Source organism: Marmota marmota, unplaced genomic scaffold (assembly GCF_001458135.2).
Source record: "Marmota marmota marmota unplaced genomic scaffold, marMar, whole genome shotgun sequence".
Lineage (NCBI taxonomy): Eukaryota > Metazoa > Chordata > Mammalia > Rodentia > Sciuridae > Marmota > Marmota marmota.
In genome coordinates, this window is record NW_025999913.1 from 16,335,103 (window position 1) to 16,354,349 (window position 19,247).

General features: G+C 48.6%; 1 long non-coding RNA gene across 9 annotated transcripts in view; it reads left to right on the top strand.

Annotated features, from left to right (window-relative positions):
- The window catches only part of LOC107149427, a 290,671-nt gene that overhangs the window by 133,067 nt on the left and 138,357 nt on the right, over positions 1-19,247 (top strand). The window contains exon 4 of one of the 9 annotated variants that reach the window (XR_007346266.1): positions 3,519-3,555. The exons of the other annotated variants lie outside the window; for them this stretch is intronic. This is a non-coding gene — a long non-coding RNA (uncharacterized LOC107149427). The remainder of the gene's footprint in view (positions 1-3,518; positions 3,556-19,247) is intronic. 9 annotated transcript variants of the gene reach the window in all.

Genomic DNA, 19,247 nt, shown 5'->3' on the forward strand with positions numbered 1-19,247 from the left:
GGGCAGGGGTTTGAGGTGTGGCTGTGGCCTACGGGACAGGCTGGGGGTGCCTGCCTCAGAGCTGGGCGGTGGGAGTCGCGTGGGATTGGCTTAGGTCCATGGCACCTGGGCTTTCTAGAGCCCAGGGGTCGTGTCCTTCTGGGATTGGCTCAGGGTCATGGCACCATGGGGTGGGTCACTAATGGGGTGGGGAGACTTCAGGGTAAGAGGAAGTTTTGCTTTCCTGTTCTTATAAGATGGCAGTTAGCATTTAAGATGGCTGCTCAGATGTTAAATCAAGACCCTATAGGAGAGAGAAGAGTCTAACATTCTGTCAGTTGCAACCTAATTGATTGGAAAAAAAAAAAGTGGTAATTTTGGGTAAAGTATAGAACATTTGCGAAGCGAATCCACTTCTCTGAATAGCTCCTTCATTTCTTGTGGCTTGGAGACTGAAACTTAGAAATCCACAATTATACCGTATAGACGGGCCTCGTTCTATATTTAGTGTATAATCTCCACACTCAGGGGCTACATATGGCCATGATCACCCACTTTAGAGCTAAAAATGGAAGTTACCTCCCACTTTGTCCTGATTTGGAACCGTACATAATTATGCTATGCTTTAAAAATCTTCCTTTGAGGAAAGAGTTCAAGATCAAGTTGTTAGTGAACAGCCTTTTCTACAAAGCTGAGTATCAGTCCTGAGAGAAGCTAAGTCAGTTCTTGTGTTGAACAAATAAAATAAATGAAGAAATGACATTTCTGAAAAGAATTCACGCCTCTCATTACTTACTCAGAAGGTGCCGGGGGCGTCCGGAACCTCTAGACTTATGGGAGAAGTAAATGCCCATCATGAAATGGGAATGGAATATCCAGAAATGGGAGCCCAGGGCTGCACTTCCAGAAACAGTGAAAATGGAAAGTATATGAAGTCCAGGGGTTTAGACCTGGCTGGTCATCAAAAAACAACGCAAGTCAAAACACAGATTACCTGACCTCACCTCCAGAATCTCTCACGCAGAGCCGGGCGACCCCTGCCTTGGCCCGTAGATGGGCGATGCTGGGGCGAGATCTGCAGGTGATTCAGAGGGGGCCTAGGCAGGAAGGTGGCAGGGCTCTTCTGGTGCAGAGCCAAGGAACTATACCATCCTGAGTTTGTTTTAAGTTGATTCAGCAAGCATTTATTGAGCACCACCCATTGCATGACATAATGTGATGGAGCCAAATGAACAAAACTCACTCTGCTGACCCAGAGTAGTACCACAGTGCTGCTTGCTTAGTGAACCGTGGACCTCAGAGCACAATGGCTGTAGGAACTTGGGGAAGGCTGAGTGACAGGTGGGCTTGAAGTCGCCTTCTAGAGAAGCCGACCAGCTAAACTGGCGTGCTAAAGCCGAATGCCGCTTTGCCTGGAGAGGGAAGTTGGAAGACTGTTCAGAAGCTGAAAGAGCAGGAAGAGCATGTTCAAGGCCAGGAAGCAAGAAGGCTGCTTGCTGTTTGGGAATGGTGCAGAGGGCAGGGGGTGCTGGAGGCCAGAGCTCCCGCTCTTGCCAGTCCCTGTCCTTGCAAGGCTAAGCAGCCTGGGTTGCATGCTGTGCCCAGTGCTTGTTCCCCAGGACAGCGAGCCTGCTGACCTGTTGGCTTCACTACTTTGGAGTATGAAGAAGCTGGGGGCAGCAGGTTGCTCTCTCCCTCTGGGGGGAGGGGCCGTGACCAGGGAGGTGCAGAGGTCCGTCTCCTAACAGAATATAAGCCCTCCCAGGGTGGGCAGCTTGACTCGCGAAGTGGTTGTCATCCTCGGCAGCGAGCAGTAGCTACTAATATCTACTCTTTGGTTAATTAAAAGATGTTTGATGTATGCCTCATTAAGCAGAATAATCAGTGTCTCTGAGAATGCATTTATATTTTATTTTTCTCCCTTTAATAAAAACAAAAATAAGGGGCTAAAGATAACGAAGGGCAATCTGTCAGCCCTCCCCCACCCCCCAAGGTAATTCTCTGTGTTTTTTTTTTTCCTCCATATCTACATATCACACCTTCTCCCTGGACCCAGCTTCTACTGATAACATCCAAGTTGGCACCGATCACAGAACCCAGCCAGTGCAGAACTGGCCTGTGTTGCTTCACTTAGCTGTCAAGATGGAGCCACGGGATATGGGAATTGATGGATTTGAAACATTTGTGGTCCTCGCCCCCTCCGTCCTGAACACTGCAGGGCTCTCGCAGTCCTTTGAAGATATACAGTGGCCCATAGCCCTAGACAAGGTGGTATTTCTAAATGCTTGCTTTGTGCTTATTTTTTATAACAGTTTGCATCTCTATAGAATATTCATGGGGTAGAAAAAGAATCCCACCATCCCCTTTAAGGATGCCAAATCCAGGTGGGAAGAACGAGATTTTTTTTTTTTTCTTTTTGGTACCAGGGATTGAACACAGGGGATGCTTAACCAACCACTGAACCACATTCCCAGCCCATTTTTATAGTTTATTTACAGATAAGGCTTCACCAAGTTGTTTAGGGCATAGCTAAGTTGCTGAGGTTGGCTTTGAACTTGCCATCCTCCTGCCTCAGCCTCCCAAGCCACTGGGACTACAGGTGTGCGCCACCTCGCCCATCAGAGGTAACCATCTTGATGAATTCTATCACTTGTCAGTTTAATTCTATCACTTGTCAGTTTGAAAAATGTTCAGGGAAAATAAATGAAAGGACCAGGATGGGTTTGTTTATATGCGACCGACCACTCTTACTACACTTTTGAAGTTGAGGGTTGGAACTGAGGAATAGACTTCCAAGGTGAAGCATTGTCAAGCCACAGGGACTGACTGAGGTTTGATATTTCAGCGTCTATCCTAGTTTATTTTCATCTTTGATCACCTCTTCTTACGACACAGACTTGACCATGTTATTGCTTTTGTCTTTCTGTTAAACGTGTACCGTGTCATGGGAATTACTTCTGTCCTTTTCTTTCTCTTACTAATTTTGTTGGTTGCAAATAAACCTAGACCTGGATAGTTGAAATACCCTAGTCAGTTCTACATCTTTTTTTGTTTTCCCTTCAAGTGTTTCTGTTTTCCCCTGAAATGTGTTCATAGTGCAGAATTTTCATTGTAAGTTAGAATATAATAAAACTTGCTAATCCCCAGTGTGAAGCTCAAGTTTATCTTTTCTTGGCAAACCTTTCTCAGTGCTGCAAATTAGTAGCTAAGTAGTAGTGTGCTGGGTACTGGTGGTGGGGTATTAAAAACCCTAGAATGTAAGCTGTTTTTAAGTGTCCCCAAGTACTTCCAAAGTCCCTATTTCCATAGTAGCACTTGATATGATAATTATTAGGATTCTCCTGTGTTCAAGAAAATATGAGCCTAAGGGCTCCTCTGATAATTTGTTAGCTTCCCATAGGTTGAAAGTAATAAAATTGCTTTGCTTTTAAAAAAAAATCTGTAGTTCAGTAGTTTTCCTAATTCAGATGGGTTTTCTCCCCATTCTTTTCCCTGCCAGGTAATGAGAGGATTTTTTTTTTTTTTTTTTTTTTTTTTAGATAATTACCTCTGAGGACATGAGCATCGTCCAGCCAGGTAGGGAAGAGAAGATGAGGGTGATCTTGGAAGGGACTGTAGTTTTGCTATTGCTTGTATTTTCAAAGGCATGGCAGACTCCTTCATCTTGGTGCCTACAGTCCACCTCTACGCTTGTTTTTTAGTAGGAAAAATATATTTTATCAAAACCAAAATAAAAGTTCCCATCATCTCAAGACAACTTTAAAAAAAAATGAAAAAAAAACCCAAACAAGTTTAAAAGCAAATTTAAAAAGTAAGAGCAACCCCAGTATCCACTGACAGATAAATGGATAGACAGTGTGTGTATGTGTGATATTACGTAGCCTTGAAAAGGAAGGGGATTCTGTGACCTGCTACACATGGGTGAACTTTGTGGACATTTTGCTACATGGAATAAGTTAGATACAAAAGGAAATACCTAGATGAGGCAGATCATAGAGTCTACAGAGGCTGGCGTTTGCCTGGGAGTTGGGTGGGAGAACGGAGAGGTAGTGTTCAATGGGTCAGAGTTTGGAATTTGTCAGATGAAGATTCTGTGGCTAAATGGTGACAATGGAAGCCAAATAATGTGAACTTAATGTCACTTAAAAATGGTTAAAATGGCAGACGTTTATTTTACCATAATCAATATAAAAATCATAAGGGGGGGCGCTAATATTTTTTAAGCTCATAATCATGTAAAACAAATTGGTTATTTTAGCTGATTTGCAATTTTCATAACCTGCAATATAAATTATAAATATGGGTACTATCATGTCACTTCCTAAATGAAACTAAAATATGAATAAAATTTTTATAATAAGAAAAATTATTGCTTATTGTCAGTTCAGGAAAAGAAAAAAACAACCAAGTTCAATTAGATTTCGTAACTTGTGGTATTTTTGTGTCTTCTATATAGACAGTTCTTAACTTGGGTCCCTAAACCTATTGTAAATTGCTATTATCGTTCTTTCTTTGTATTTGAATTCCTGGAACACATGAAAATTGACACATGTTCAAGAGCAAAAAGTGTTGAAGTAAATGAGAGCCGTGGGCTGTGAGTGTATAGTGAGTGTCTGGGGTTTGTGGATGTGGGTGCTCTGAGCTGCTGGCTCGGGGTGGCCTGAGATTCTGCATTTCTGACACACTGCCCAAGCCCCCGCTGTAGAGGCCCTTGGGAGCTCTGGGATGGTTCTTTCTCCTGCTAGTTGAGACTCCATGCTGAGCTCTCCAGCAGGTACCTCGCATGTGTGATGATTCCACAATGCTCTTGGCGTTGTGGACCTGGTCTTTTGGTTCTCAGGGATGGACGTCTGCCTTCTGAGAGGCTCCTCAAGGTTTATCTTAGTGGAGAACATGAAGGGAGGTGAGGTAGCGTTGCCTTTCCAACCCCCTTTCCATTTCTGAGACCGTGAACTCATGCTGGGGGACAGCTGACCATGCCACGCCAGCAGCATCGCGGGCAGGTATCAGCATCCCCCCCAACCTGCGGATCATTTAGGTAACTGTTCACTGAGCACCAAGTATCACGGGCATCACACTTGTCCTCTGAGTCGATAGGTGTGGCTCCAGGAAACCAGTGGACGTGCCTGAACCCAGACGGGGAGGGAAGGGAGAGAGAAGCGCCATCTGGACCAGGCACGTGCTTACTGTCTGTCTGACATCTCGGATGAGAGCTGCCTGCTGCTGCTGGGCCAGTGGGTTGGCTTCTGTCTCATCTGTCCCTTCCCATGTTCTCCACCTGGTTGCCACATTGATTGAAGTGGAAAGAATCTCAATCCCCCCCCCACACACACACACACACATACAGTTTCAGCCAACAGAGCATGCTTGTTCCTGTGAAAGGGCCTTCTAACTTGTGCCCGTGTCACCTCGCCACTCCAAATGCAGACAGAATGACTTTTTGTAATTTGGCAACCTTGGGAGAAAAACAAAGATATCTTTATAGCACATGTAGAAGATGGCATTCTAATATTGACCCCCAGCATCCCTTCCCAGATGTGTATACCTGGAATAATCTCTACACTAGCAGTAGGATAATTTTCCTCCCACCATGAGTTATTTTATATGGCCTAGTTGCTCTAAGATATGGAGATTATCCAAGTGAGCCTGCCTGAACATCAACCCTTTAAAAGCAGAGAGTTTTGTCTTGCTGCTTGAAGAAAGTCGGAGATTCAGAGTACAAGGGGGTTGATGAGCTGTTGCGGGTGGTAAGTTGGAGGTGAGTCACCTCTGCAAGCTGACTGCTTGCATAGACATGTGACCGTGCTCCTACAACCTCCAGGAGCTGGATTCCAACAAGGACCAGGACCAGCTCAGAAGCAGAATTTCCCCCCAGAGCCTCTCAATAAGACATCAGTCCAGCCAACACTCAGTTTCTGCCTTGTGCGGGGCTGAGTTGGAGCCGAGCCACCGTGGGCTGGACTTCTGACCTAGAGCACTGTGAGCCGGTAAAGGCCTACTGCTCAAGCCACTGTGCTTGGCCGAATCCAAAACAAACCTGTGCGTTGGTGGGACATGCCTTCAAAGCAGTGTGTATAAGAGGCCACAGTTTAGATCTCAGAGGTCCCCAAGGCCCACATATTCAAGGCCAGTCCTGGAATGGTACTGTTGGGAGGTGATAGAACCTTTGAGAGCTGGGGCCTGCAGGAGGTCTTTAAGTCACTGGGCTGTGATCTTGAAGGGGATCAGGGGACCCTGGTCCTTTCCTCTTTCCGTCTTGCTTCCTGGGCATGAGGTGAGTGGTTTTACTCCACACGCTCTTGCCATGATGTGCTGCCTTGCCACAGGCCCAAGCAATGGGGATCCTAGGTTGAAACCTCTGAAATTGCAAGCCAGAAGACAAACCTTTTTTCTTCATAAGTTGGTGATGTCAGGTGTTTGTTACAGTGATGGAAAGCTGACTAACAGGGTCCGCAGTGGCAGCATCAAGCTGCTTCAGCTTGGCCAGCCCAACAAGGTGATCCAGGCTGCTTACGTATAATGAAAACTAAAAAGTCTCTGATGCACAGAATTATTAAACTGTGCAAAGAACATACAGTGAGCAAGAGGAAATCTGAGCGAGCCTTGGCTCTATTACTTCCTAGCCAGGATAGATCACTCACTTGTCTGGGCCTCATCTATAAAACAGCAGGTTGACCATGTGCTCTCTCACCATAGGGGAACCTCTTCTTTTCTTTACCAAGCACTCTTTTCCATAATTTCCCTTAACTGGGCCATCCTTGACCCACTGTGTCTAATCCGAGGGCTGTTCATTGCATGTTTTGTTTTGGAATAGTTTTTTAAAAAACAGTTAAAAGTGTTCTGAGTTCCTTTATAGAACCCATCCAAAAGATTCCCTGCACCGAAACGTTATGTCAATATGGCCCGTGGCTTGGAAACAGTAACGTCTAAGCCCTATTCTAGTTCTGGCAAAAGTAATGGCTGTGGAAAGTTTTCTTGTTCTTAAAATCCAGGGATTCCCTTTTTGCATGTTTAAAATGAATGTGTAGAAATCAATCTTTAAAATCTATTTTCAAAGCCCAGAAGCGTTTCTCTCTCCACGTGGACTCTAGCTCATCGGAATTCATTCTTGGTGTTTCCTACCATGTTTGGGGGAGGGCAGGCAGCCCCCTCCCGTGCCTCACTGAGCTCAGGCCTGGTCTCTGAGCATGGAGACGTGTTTATGTCCATGGCCGCCCGCCCGCCCGCCTGCCTGCTGGGGTTCTCAAGGAAGTGGCTGCTCGGAGCTGAGTTGCTCGTGCTTTTCCTATGGGGTGACTCTTCCCTGCACTCAAAGATCTCATTCACATGGCAAAATAAAGATCTGCAGAAAATTAAGGGCCCTCGAGTTATAATATTTCAGGCATATGATATTGCAAAGGGAAAATGCTGATTACGGAGAGCTTTCTTTCCCCCGACACCTGGACCTTCTTTTCCTGCTATCAGACTAGCTGCTGATCTGCACAAATTGGAGTGTCGGGGGGGAAACCCAGCAGCTCAGACACCAGGAGGATGTGGGGAAGTACCTGTCAGTCATTAGAGAGGGAGGGAGGGCCACTGCAGCTCCCTCCCCCCCATAGAGGGGGCCTGGGTGAGGCACGGACATCCAGCCTGGAAAACAGTCCCCTACCTGGGGTGTCTTACAAGAATACCCTCTGGGTCCCTCTCTCCTAGATGTTCTAGAACACTCTGTGGATAGGTCAGAGGTCCAGCGCCTCAGTTTTGCAGTTACTGGCTCCACCACAGACACCAATGAGTCCCTCCCATCCCCCCAGGGCCATCCCCTCTGCCCACACAAGTGCCCCCCATTGGGGCAGACCTGTGGTGGCGGTTGTGTCCTTAATTTTGCCTGTCCTCACCTCGTCCTCACTTGACATTTGGCTTCTAGAAATGGCTTGTGTCTTGCTGGCTATTGTTTTTAAAAAATAGCAGAGGGCAGTGGGCGGGGGGAGGCCTGCATGGTCCCCAGGGCAGAGGCCTGTTGGAGAGGTGCAAAGCAGTGTGGTGGCTTTCTGGGAATCACAGTCTCCGTTCTCTTCTTTGCCCATTCTTCACTGTCAGGACCAGCGACATTTTCTGACATTGATTCACAAACCCAAACCTCAGGCCACTCACGATCTGGCACATTTTTGAGACTTCTGTCCTATGAATGTTCCCCAGGACAGTCCTTGGCTGCTCCTGCCATTCTGCCCTAGTAAAGGCTCTCCAGTGCTCTCTGCTTGAAGGGTTGCAGTAGAATCCTTTGGATTTGTAGTTTGGCCATAGCTTCACAAAGGCTTAAGCCCAGTGCAAGTGACGTGTCAGTCATTTTTTAAATTTTCAATTGACAGCTTGCCCTTAATTCTCCTTATTCTTCATTTCTTTATGAAATCGAGGGAAACTTAGGTTTGCAAAAGGGGCTTGTGCACTTAATTCTGTGCAGAATCTCTGATGATCTACTCCCACCACCTTAACCATGGGATGGCTCCACTCCTGGGACACTGGGTGCACATCACGCACTTGGGTACCGTCTCCTCTCGCTGCCTCCAGATGCTTCGCCTGAAGCTACTTACAGTAGGATACGGAAAGGTGGTAATTTGGGCAGAGAGCACCCCCCACCCCCGCCACTGCTCCATGTATTGATTCTGGCTTTGACTTTGAATGTGCAAGACCCTCTGGGGGAAGCCGAGAGAGGGAAGTTGTGACCTGGTCTCAATTTATATGGAAGATAAATCGGACTTAGAATCACCATGATGAACTCAGGACGGCAAAGGCTGGGGAGGGGGGCTGGATGGAGGTTGGCAGGGGGTGCACTTGAAATTAACTGAAAGTCTAAAAGCTTGTTTTGCAAACCAAAGTGCTATAAAAATGAACACCTAGAGACCATCACCCACTCCTACCCCAGCCTCTCAGTATTTATCTGAAAAGGAGAAAAAATGACCCCAAAGTGGTTGGTAGGGCGCTTGAGAGGAGTATCGTGTGACAAATCATTGACCAGCTGCAGGTCTATTTTGGGGGTAGCCTCCTGGGGACCCTCTGTCTTGACAGCGTGTCCACGGGGCCACTTCTGTTTCATATGCTCACACCCTCCCCCGTCCCGCGTGGTGAAGCACAGAGTTAGGGGGCATCCAGAAGCTCCTCTGATTGCTCCTGTGGGTGGTGGGCACCTAGTCCTGCATCTCCACGTGGCAGGAGAGCAAACTGCAGCTGGGCAGTGAGGGGTCACCCCAAATGGGGCCCCAGCCCCTGCAGGCCGGTGCCTGCACTCGAGTCCCACAGGTTGCCCGACTGTCCACACTGCGCTTCTAAAGCCACAGCTGTGACCTGCGTCCTCTCTCCTTAGTTTCCTTCTATGTAAAGCTGAGGACAAGAGTTACCATAACCGCTCCTCGCAGGGTTGAAGGTCATTGTTGATCAGCTCCTTAGACTCGCCTCTAAGCTGCGTTCATTGGGTTTCTTTAACATTTCCTCAAAAATCATACTGCATTCCAACCGTATCCTCTTGAACTTTCCTCTGCATTCGTGTTCCTGGTGAAGGTGTGGTCCTGAGCTGGAGTGCCGCTTCAAAGGCTCTGGCCCTTTGAAGTCCTGATCTGGGAGGATTTCCTCTGATGGTGTGATGCTTCCTTCCTGGGCTGGTTGCTGTCTGTGCAGCTGAGCTGGTCTTCCAGCGGGGCCTCGGGTCTGAATACTGTTTTCCCCTACTCTAGGCCAGCTATTTCAAGTTTTGGAACTCCAGTTTCCTTATGTGGGAAACGGGGATAATGAGAGTGGCCTTGCAGTGTGTTGAGTGAGCATCGGAGAGTGAAGGCCAAGGGTGGGCTCAGAGCCAGGTGCGTGAGACGTCTGTGTGACTTAGCGCCTCCTTCCAGGCGGGCTTTTATAAATGCCATTTTAGGGGTTGGGGGTGTGGCTCAGTGGTGGAGCCCGGCCTGGGGCCCCGGGTGTGATTCCAGTGCTCGGGGTTGGGGGCCGCTTATCAACAAGTCGACTTGTTTTCTTGCAGATGTGCTATAGGTTGGATCTGGAATGTCCCTGAAGGCCCCGTTAAGGGCTTGGTCCCCAGTGTGGCCCTATTGGGAGGTGGTAGGACCTAGTGGGAGGTCCTAGTTCACTGGGTCGAGTCCTTAAAGGGCATTGTGGGGTCTTGCTTTCCTCTTCTACCCTTCCTTGGTTTCACAGCCCTGTTGCCATCAGGCAATGAACAGCTTACCTCTGCCACCTGTCCCCCACCTGTCCCCCACCATGACGTCATGTACTTGCAATGGGGCCGATCCGCCTAGAGCCCAAATCCCCCAAACTGTGAGCCAGATTAAACTTTTCCTCTTCGTAAATTGACTTATCGCAGGTATTTGTTGTAGTAATGGAAAACAGACTAACACGGGATGATAATGAACAAAAGCAAGACCAAGTTGTATCCTATCTGATGATTTTTTTTTTTCTGGTGGTGCTGGGGATTGAACCCAGGGCCTTGGGCATCCAACTGAGCTACATCCCCAGCCCCCTTGTCTGAGTTTTTAAGTGCATGAGTTTTGATATTGAATTTCCATCAATATCCACTTACAAGTGTTTCCCTTCTCTTCCTTGTGGTGTTTCTAAGAATTATTTTGGGCAAGTCACAAAGGGCATGGTCAAGAAGGCTCTCAATAAGGATCTGCCACACCTTTGAGTGGAGGGCCGCATACTGGACATTTGTGGCTGGGCACCTTCTCCATCTGAGTAGCAGTGTCCCTCAGCAAGCTGGGTTTTAACTGCTTGGCTGCTTAAGGTCTGAAGCCACAGATGACACAACTGATGACTAAATGAAGATGTCCACGTCTCCTTTCTTCAGAAAAGGGAGGGCACATTTAAAATGTGGAACCAGTTACCAGCAGTGGCTTAGGGAACATCTTTGAGGTCAAGGCTGCCTAACAATGAAGTATCAATATATCACATTCAGTTTCAACTTGCTGCCTCCAGGTGGGCCTGTCCTGGAGCCCAGTGTTGTGTGGCTTCTCTGTGGGTGCCTCTGCCTGGCAGGTGTGCTCACGACCTCCACACCGCTGGCACCTGTCCCATAGCCACATAGGAGGGCTCCCTATGAGGTCTCCAGAGAACTTCTCCTCTGTCTCAGTATGTTCCTGCTGCTATAACAAAATACCTTGGAGTGAGTAATTTGTATATAACAGAAAAATTTTCACTCTTCTGGAGGTTGGGAAGTTGAAGATCAAGGTGCTGTCAGATCTAGTGTCTCTTGACAGTTTCCAAGACAGTACCTTGTTGCTTCGTCCTCACATGCTGGAAAGCAGAAGGGCAAAGGGGCTGAGTGCTGTGTCCTCATGTGATGGAAAAGGCAGAGGAGGAGTCTGCTCTCCAAAGCCTGTTGGTGGACATTAACCCCACTCACACGCATGGAGCCCTCACGGGCTGATCACCTCCCAAGGGCCCCATGTCTATGACCTTGACCTTGAGGATTAAGTTCCAAGGCATGAACTTTGGAGGGATACATGCAAACTGTAGCAGTGTCTCCTGTGACCTGTGCCCTCTGCTGCTGGCCATTCCAGTTTCCTTTGTCTTGCAGAGATGCGCGGTCTCCTTGGGCCCAGTGCTGCCCCCTTCCCTGTGGCATGTCATGTTGTGTTTCATGGCTGGGGACCTTTCCTTACCTCATTCTTACCCCTGGCCCCATGTCAATCCCCTCACTTCTCGTGGCCGAGAGCAGGTGGGCATGCTCACAGGATCCTCACGTTCACCGTCACGTCCACCGGCTCGTCCACCAGCTCCTTGGACTCTAGGCCTTGCCTGACGTGCTCATCACTCCCTCTTTTGATTTCCTTGGGTTCTGCACCAAAGGGCCAGCACTCACGCCTCAGGAGTGAGTGGTCTGTTGGACAATGGGGTGAATGTCCAGTGGAGGGGAAGTTGGAAGTCCGGCTCCTAGCACCCCCTGCTATTTTGGAAAACCTTTGACAAGCGAGCTTTTTTAAGCTTCAAATTCTTCATCTTTAAAATAGACTGAATATCTATCTTATCTTACATCTGGGGCCGCTGGGGAAATCCAATGAGATAAGGTCTACTGAGAACTTGTAAGTAAATTGTCATGAATAACTAGTCCGCCCGGGCAATATGCTAAATGTCAGGGGAGAACTCTTCCACCCGCAAGGGCAAAATCCGTGCAAGATTTAAAGCGGAAAGATCTGGGTTTGAGTCCCAAACGTGGCATGCAGTAGCTGTGAGACTTTCAGTAAATCATTCAACCTCTTAAAGTGACTTTCCTCATTTCTAAAATTAGGGATATTAACGTGAGGAAAACTGTGAACATAGATCCTTACAAATCAAAAATTGATTGTCATGTCTGGTGGCACATGCCTGTAATCCCAGTGGCTTGGGAGGCTGAGGCAGGAGGATCCTAAGTTTAAAGCCAGCCTCAGTTACGGGGAGGCGCTAAGCAATTCAGTGAGACCCTGTCTCTAAATAAAATAAAAAAAATAAAAGGACTAGGGATGTGGCTCAGTGGTCCAGTGCCCCTGAGTTCAGTCCCTGGTACCAAATAAATATATAAATAAAATTACCACCTGTGGTGCAAACCTTAACCATTTCATTATCATTCTTCAAAATTGTTTATGTAGTGATTCAAAGGAACACATTGGGAATACACCTGAAAATAGAGTATGTTGGGATCCTGGGAAGGGAGTGTTTCTTGGAATCCAGGTTGCGACTGACATAAAGGAAGGGACCTCTTTGGGGATCTAATCACAAACAGAAGAACACTGGCTAAGTTTCTTGAGCGTCTACGTGGATACCAGCACTCTCCAGTGCATTCTGGTTTTTTTGTTGTTGTTGTTGACTCCTGAGATAAAGGAAAAATTCCCTACTTCATCCCTCCCCATATCCAGCAAACCTAACTGGTTCCCTATGATAAACTTTCCAACCTCTTGGTATACAAATATGTGTCTTACTGTCAGGCAAAATGGTTATAAACACAAAGTGAAATCATTCAAAAGCAGATTTGGGAAAATTAAAGACTCACAAACATACTATTGTCATCTTTTCAATATATTTATTACTAAACAAGGGTTTTGTGTAACAGGGCTATGTTTGGGCCAGGCTTAAAATTACTAAAATGAATTGGTAGTTTAAACTATCTTTGTAAATAACAGAAACGGGTTATAATACTGAAACTTTATTGGTGGCATAACCTAGTAGCACACCTTAGTGTTGTAACCAGAAATATGATGAAATACACACACACACACACACACAAAAAAAGACACACAAAGAAATCAACAATAACTCAGTTTTAAGGATCAGGCAAAGCCTGGTTATCTGCTGAGTCAGATGACCAGATACCAAGCACAGGATACAGAGGGTCTGATCATTGTCACTCACAAGCAGGGCCAAGGGATGTCGCACTCTGTGGCCCTGGAGTGGACCTTTTCACACCCCCCAGACCTACCTCCCCAGCCCAACATATCAGTGTCTGCCTGTCTGGATACAGGGGTGTTCTGAGCCATGGCGTATGAGGCAGCTGAGTAGCCCTTTCTTGCCCCCTTATAATAGGTGGTCAGGACAGCTGATGAAGAGGAGACTTTGGAAACTGCACTGTCTAAAGAGAGCCATGCCCAGTCAGGGCCAGGGTCCTCCCTGAGAACTTAACAGAGGGAAAGCAAAGCTGCCCCATCTCCTTCCCTGCATGCACTTTACACAGGAGGTGAAGGGGACAAGCCCAGAAGACACACCCACAGACTCGGGGTTGCCTGGCAGAGGGATGCCCAGTGGTGGCTCCCCTGTCCAATGCCTGCTGGGCCAGGCTTCCTGACTTGCCTTGGGTAGGAGAGGAGGAAGCAGAGAGGAGGACAGGAAGAGGGGCGCTGGTGGAGCACCTCCACGTCCTCCTGTTGGCCGGGAGGCTCGTAAGCAAGTTCTCCTGGGGTGAAGTGGATGCTGAGTGGTGGCAGGTCCCGAGCCATCTTGTGGGCACCATTCCTGTAGAAGCTGGCTTCGTGATTGAGAGCCAAGGGGTGGAGGGAGAGGTTGAGCTGGAGCAGAGGTCGGATGTCTACAGAGGGAGCTGTGTGGTGAAGGGTCACGTGGGACCTTAGCACAGGTGCCACCAGCCAGCACGAGCCTGAGACACAATCCTGGCTGGTCCTGGCCGGTCCTGGAGGGGGACACTTGCCCCTTCTCTCCTTCCCAGCTCCTGCCTGGTCTTGTAGGGAGCGAGCAGGAGAGGAGAAGCCAGGCCTCCTCGCTCAGAGTCCAGCTCACAGCTTTGCCTGGTCAGGGCAGGGGCTTGTATAAGGTCAAAATTGAATTTGAGAATAAAACTTGAAAATGACCTAGAGTGTTATCACCAAAGATGAACCTCAAATTATGGGATTTGCCCAAGATGTTATCAAGATGGGAAAGGGGTTTAATAACAGCAGTTCGGCTGCTCCAGCAAGAGTGAAGCAAACCGTTGGGAGTTAATTGCCGACTGAGATGGAAACGCTCAACCCAGTTTCGCAGATTCTCCTTCCTGTGGCAAGATGACATCGGATACGCATCCTCTGTCCAGATGCACCCCAGAAGTGTTGGCAGTAAGTGGCGAGCACCTAGAAAACGTAGTGTCCTGGGCCTTGTCCTCCTAGTTCTTCTCTGCTGTTGTGGGTGAGATGAAAAGGTGGCCCCGATGGCCCCGGCCATCCCCTTCAGTGGGTTGTTTGTGGAAGCTGCGTGGCCTCCTTGTGCACAAATGGAAGTGGGTTCCTTTTAAGAATGCAGTTTCCATTGTCAGCCGGGAGTAAGGCCATTCCCCGAGTCACACAAAAGATAGACACTCGACAAAGCAACCCCGAGGCGTGTACTCCATTATTGTATGGAAGGGGGCTCCTGCCCCTGTTTTGCTTAAGGACAACTGTGAGCATGATGTGACACAATGTCCGCGCACTGTAACAGAAACCTACTTCATAGAGGAATAAATAAGATACAACAAATCTTCCCTAATGTTTTCCAGACTCAGGGAACCATTTGAGAAGTGGATGCAGGATTTCCTGTATCAGCACCCTAGGCTTTTTTTTTTTGGGGGGGGGTGGGTGTGTGATAATTTATATAATCCTTTTTTCTGTTTGTCAAGATTTTAAAGGAGGATTATGGTTTGAGTTGAAGAGAGTATGTGATTCGGGCACACCACACCAAGTTGTTAAATCTCAGAGGCTTGAGATTGCTTGGCTCCTTTCAAGTTTGGAAGCAGAGCACTCCTAGAGAATGCTATTAGAAGAGGCTTCATGGAGAAAATGTAGCTTTGGGGCAGTTACCCTTTGAAGCTGACAGAGGATAATAGGTTGGTGCACAAGAAGGGGAAAGTTGCTCTGGGTTTAGGAAATAAAGGATGGAGGAGGTGACAGTCTGGTGCGGGGCTCTTATTGTAATGGTTCTTTGCAGGACCAAGTGGTTCTCCAGCCCGAGCTCAATTTTCCACTGAGTGCCTTTTCTGAGTAGTGATGAAGTCCAGGTAACCCTCTTATGAAGCATAAGATCTTTGTGCCCAGATTGCTAGGGCTGGGCTCTCATCTTGGCCAGCTGCCCACTTCCTTTGGGTTTGAAAAGAGGAGTTCATTTTAAATCAGATTGAACAGATTTAGGGCTCAGGGGGAAAAGAAAAGAATCTGCAGAGACTCTTTTTCTTTGTCTACCTCCCACTATTGGAGGGTCCATGTCCCGTGGATGAATCGGAACGCAGGTCACGCAGAGAAGCCAACACCGCAGGCCTGAGGGGCGGAAGGGCCGAGAGGAGAGCCCACCCATACTCCCCCATCCTGAGCGGGAAGTGTGAATCCTGGCCTCTGCAGAATAAGGAACAGGGAAGCGCAGGGGAACGGAGGGGTAGGACTGGTTAGGGAGGGCATCCCGGGACAGTTTCCTCCACTGGCAAGATCACAGGACTCCCGGGAAAAACTGGAGCACCTCAGGAGGCCCCACCTGAGGCTCTGCCGACTCATGTTCTTATTGCCCAACGGTGTTGAGTCACCCTGCTAGATGCCTTCCCTAACAGAGAGGTGGACGTATTCCTTGCCCCAGAGCTACGGGGTGCCTCTCGGGGAAGACACGTACATAGCACACAGGTACCAATAGCACCAGAGGACGGTGTGCTGTCACCGTTACGTGGCACGTCAGGTGGAATGAAGTCATCTTGCTGGGAGTCCTTGGCCAGTGGCTTCCTCCGGAGGAGTCGTTGGAGGCAGCCACATCTCCTCACTAGCCATGGACCATGCTCATTCTGCTTCACCAGAGGCAGAGCGGGAGAGAGCTAAGGACTCGCCTGCATGCGCTCAGTGTGAGGATCTCTCCTTTTTCCTCAAGATGGTATTTGGAGGAGTTGTAAGAACAGTGCTCTATTCATAGCTGCATTCTGAAGCTACCCTATTAGGTCATCTTGAAAGCCCGTGAATGTGCTCCTCAATATATCCTGGAGGCTCCCTGTGCCAGACAGAGGGCCATACCACGAGCTTCACGTTTCAGTTTTCATGTCAGTTAGGATTCTGTGCTAGGAGAGAGCATCTGCTCTCTATTTTACAGATGAGGAGGTTTCGTCCCAGAGAGAGCGCGATTTGTCCCTTCCCTGGAGATGGCCCTGCACAGTCAATATGAGGAATCTAGGTCTTCCGCTCCAGCCCAGTGCCTTTCCCAGTGTGTCACATGGTTCCCTCATTATCTGGAGATTTGCTGGAGCCACAGGACCACATAATGCTGCCGCATATGTGGATTCAGCTACAGCTGAATTAACTCGTCATGTCAGCCTGCACTGGGAGCCGGCGCCCCTACACGTGGTAAGCGTCACTCCTGTGGTCTCGGGCTTGGGTGCCGGAGGATATCATCGCCCAGGAGAACGTTTTCTGCTGCCGCCTGGTGCACAGGTCTGTGCTTGAACTTGTCTGAAGCCGGAGGGGCGGAGCCCAGGAGCATGTGTAAAGGCACGAAGCCCAAGCCGCGCCTAATTTGAGCCCATGGAGTGGTATTAGTTTTGACTCAGAGTATGTTTGCAAATCCAGGGCGTAGTTTGAAGGAAGATTTAGTTCCACTTTACGAACACTGCTTTCAGGTGCTCTGAGCCGGCTGGGAGGGGTCTAACCTGTAGCTGTTGGGAAGAGGAGGCCCGGCCTTGCTGAAGACAGTGCTGCTTCGCAGCTGGCTCACGCTGCACAGTCAGGACCACCCCCTTTATTGGTTGGTGGGTTTTGTGCATTTTATTTATAAGGAACTGAACTTTATTCTTGAAAAAACATACTATAAGCACTTCAAGAGACTTTCACTGTTTTAGACCAGCACTACAATCGATCAAATTCCAGGCCCTGCCCCATCTATGAGCCTGGAGAACTTGGAGTCTTTCAGTTGTGACGGGTCGCCATGTCTAGAGGGTTCCTCTAACACAGAGCACAGATGCCTCAAGACGAGCAGCTGGACTCGGGCATTCAAGTTCTGGAAAATGATCTGTTCCTCTGTAGAGTGCGCTAGGCCTGAGTTCTGCTAGCCCATGACCAGCCCGTCCTGTGTATGCCCACTGTTCCCAGAGAGAATGGTCCGTTTGCTAGAAGCACTGCCTAGCCTTTCCAGGGGCCGGCCGCGGTGTACTGCCATCCCTTTCGTGCTCGTAGGCCTAGGTTCCCACAGCTGCAGGATGGAGCGGGCCCCCGGGGGGCGGGCCCAGGCATTCGAGCTCCAGGTGTGGTGTCAGGAGCCTTCTGCTCCTGCTTCCTGCCACAGCCACCGAGCCCCACGTTTCCTGCCCCCTTGGCAGGTCCCGGTGGCTCATTTGGCCTTGTTGCCTTGGAGGTGTGGGCCCTTGGAAACGGGGACGCCTCTGTCTCTGCTTCCTCCTCCTCTCCCACGAGGACTGGTATTGAGGAGGAGCTGGGTGTGCGGGGAGGCGGAGGGCAGCTTGCGTGACCAGTGCCCTGACCCTCGCTGGAGCTCCGAGGCGCAGGGATAAGGGCCACTGGGAGGTGGCCCCTGAGAGTCTTCTCTGTCTCTCTCCGGCCCCAGGCCCTTCCCTCTCCTTCTGCCTTTGGTTCCATCCGTTGCAGTATTTATTACCTCAGGTGAATGTGGACATTTAAAAACATGTTTCTGGAGGCTGCTCTGGAAACCTAATCCCTATTTATGGTATCATCTCTAGGAGGAGCTGTGTTCTGAGTTTCAAATAAACGGTGAACATTCCTCAGGAATACGAACCATCTGGACGTTAACGCACCCTTTGTTTCTGGGTCTTTTGAAGTTTGTCTGCACTTCATTTTGGAATCTGGAGTTGTGACATACAGTTTTGAAGACACCCGAAGGGCACCAAACACATTCTTCTCCAGCGCCGAGTCTCTTGTGCCACCTCCCTCTTAGAACTAAGACCTCCATGTTTTCCTGGTGGAGATGAAGGTCCCTCCCAGGAGTGAGCCTTGGCCTGTGGATAGTTCTGCCTTCAGAGCTCAGTGCCTAGCCGGGGACTTGCCTTTCAAGGTACCGCACAGTTTTCTCAGTTTAGAACACGTTTCCCCTCCCGGCTGCCTTCACTACTTACTGCAAACCCATGAAGAGTTCCATGGTTGCAGATCTGGTATCGATTATCATTAATTCTTCCCTTTATGACTTTGCCACTTAAATACACATTTAGAAACAAACCAAATAAACATTAAATGGAATAACTAGATTTTTTTAACTTGGGTGGTCCACTTAGTTTCAACATGTGCTTAGCTTTCAAAGGTGGTTATAAAAACACTATTTGACTAAGGATTGCCATACTTTTCTTATTTTTAAATGTACAAATTCAGATATTTTAAAAAAGAAACCTCGGGCTGTTTACAATGTGTTGCTAGACAGATTAGCTGGGAAGGTGAAGCAGGTTTGCCTGGTCCCCCTGTTTCAGTTTGGCCGGTAAGCCTGACTGGTTGGTGTCCAGTTGTGTGACTGTGGACAGGCCCCTTGACGAAGCTTTGCCATCTTTGTGACAAGGAAGATTTCCCAGCGGATTCCCGGGTCCTTTTGCACTTCTGAAATGCTGGAACTTTGCAGCGCCGTGAATGGAGAAGTGATGTTTAGGGGGATACCCAGTTCTGGAGGGATGAGGAAAGTCTGAGCTACAGCGTAGGATCCTCAGCCCCCTTTGAAAGCCGGCTGATTTTGGTTGCCCTGTTGATTGAACTGTGCATGTGGTTGGGAACATAGATGGGGCATCTGGAAGAAATGTCTTACTTTAAAAATAGTTCGGGGAGAGATGGTGCCTCAGCACCTCCACGATGGTGTGGTGCCCTGGCCTCATTCCGCTG